Genomic DNA, 2,517 nt, shown 5'->3' with positions numbered 1-2,517 from the left:
AGCAAGCTCAGCACATCAACTGGCAGAATCTGAAAACCCCATCGCTGCTGACTGCCTTCATTCTTGCAAATACGAAATATACTACAGCTACAGCAGAGAGACACTCATTGCAGGAAGTCTCGTAATGTGTCTGACGAAATCCGTTACTTTGTGGAAAGAATGCGCGATTCGCGTTTTTCGAGGCTCCAAAGAAGCGTAGCTTTCAGACTACTGCGAATTTTGCTCTATGATTCATACTGCAAGTAATGTTCTGCGATTGTCACGTAAGAAGTCACTTTCGTGTTCCCCTCATTTGATTATTCAGCATTCTCTAAAAAATGCCAGGCATACTGGAAATTTGTTGCATTGTGATGGAATATTATTCCAGCGCTGCTATAAGTCCCTGTGAATAGCAAAATAGCATAAAGATGGTTCAAATGGGTCTGAGCTCTATGGGACTTAACATCTGAGGTCATCGGCCCCTAGACTTAGAACTACTTGAACCTAAATAAGCTAAGGACATCACACATATCCATGCTCGAGGCATTTTCGTACCTGCGACCGTAGCAGCCGCGTGCTTCCGGACTGAAGCGCCTGGAGCCGCTCGACCACAACGGCCGGAATAACCCCCCACTAAAAAAAATCTCCTGGAGGAGCTCATCAGCACAATCCTTGAAACTTCCTGGCAGATTAAAACTGTGTGCCCGACCGAGACTCGAACTCGGGACCTTTGCCTTCCGCGGGCAAGTGCTCTACCATCTGAGCTACCGAAGCACGACTCACGCCCGGTCCTCACAGCTTCACTTCTGCCAGTATTTCGTCTCCTACCTTCCAAACTTTACAGAAGCTCTCCTGCGCAAAGGTCCCGAGTTCGAGTCTCGGTCGGGCACACAGTTTTAATCTGCCAGGAAGTTTCATATCAGCGCACACTCCGCTGCAGAGTGAAAATCTCATTCTGGAAACATCCCCCAGGCTGTGGCCAAGCCATGTCTCCGCAATATCCTTTCTTTCAGGAGTGCTAGTTCTCCAGGTTCGCAGGAGAGCTTCTGTAAAGTTTGGAAGGTAGGAGACTAGATACTGGCAGAAGTGAAGCTGTGAGGACCGGGCGTGAGTCGTGCTTCGGTAGCTCAGATGGTAGAGCACTTGCCCGCGGAAGGCAAAGGTCCCGAGTTCGAGTCTCGGTCGGGCACACAGTTTTAATCTGCCAGGAAGTTTCGTATCAGCGCACACTCCACTGCAGAGTGAAAATCTCATTCTGGAGCACAATCCTTACTTACATCATACTTTGCGCTTCAAGCTACGTTGACTTATATCATTTCAAATTAGGCAGTTAATCTTATTTTGCTGCCTTGCTGCTTCTTCACCATTCTTGAAACTACTTTCAGTAACCACATAAACACTCTGCATACAATGACTGACGAAAAGAGTAAGACACCTAGGAGAGAATGAAACGAAATGAGAAGTCACGGGTTGAGGGGGAGTATGTGATAATATTTCAGGGAGAACAAAATCGTGTCATAATAACAAAAAAACTTGGCAGTACGAACCCACTTAACGTTGTACCTCCTCTAGACTGAATGCATGGACTTATACGGTTGGAAAGGGTGTCATAAAGCCGCTTTATCCACCCCTGAGGCAAGCTGGTCTACAACTATTGTAACTGGTACTTGATCCTGGACACTGGCTCTGAGACGGATCTGACGTCCGAGCTGGTCCAACTCAAGTTCTGTCGGGGACCGTTACTGGGATCTTGATGACCACACGAATACCTCAGTATCAATCACACAGTTCATAGAGACAGGGCCCAAGTGTAGCAGTGTACTGTCCCGCTGAAACATGGAACCACGATACTGTCGCCTAGAAGGTTACACATGAGGACGCAAGATGTCCGTGTCGTGCCGTTGTGCCACCAGAGTTCCCTCAATCGTTACCAACCGTGGCTTGACGTCATACACGATGGCGCCACGGACCACGACGTCAGGATTAACACAGCTGTGCCTAACCGATACAGTGCAAGAATGAGAGCTCTTCCCGGTCACCGCAATACTCGCCGTCGATGGTAGTGCAGGAACGCGATTCCGCAACTGGCGTGGCGTCATTGCCTAATGGGTCAAATACATACGGATCTGATAAACACCGTGCACGGTTCTCGATACCCCTGCCACGCAACCATTGTCACCACGTGGTAGCACACTGCACCAGACTTGCATCCCCATTCACACTGCATAAATCGCGCAAGATGGCAGCACACTCCTCAGATATGCAAATTCACTCGCTATATAGCAAAATTGGATTGGATGTCGTTATGCGTTGTACTGATAGGAAAACGTAGTTCGTGGGTTTGTGAATAAGTTCAGTACATTATGTTTTGGATTTTGTCATACAGTAATCCATTTTAGGCGGTGAGAACTATAAGGGCCTAAAGCACATCAGCGTCGATTGTGAGACTGTAGTACTGACTCGTGCTTCTGACATCTGCTGACTTTACGGGGAGTCACTTTTATCTGTGCTGTAGGCACACAGTGTATATACGAACAT

This window comes from Schistocerca nitens, chromosome 3, assembly GCF_023898315.1.
Source record: "Schistocerca nitens isolate TAMUIC-IGC-003100 chromosome 3, iqSchNite1.1, whole genome shotgun sequence".
Taxonomy (NCBI): Eukaryota; Metazoa; Arthropoda; class Insecta; order Orthoptera; family Acrididae; genus Schistocerca; species Schistocerca nitens.
Note: the sequence above shows the minus strand (reverse complement) of the source record.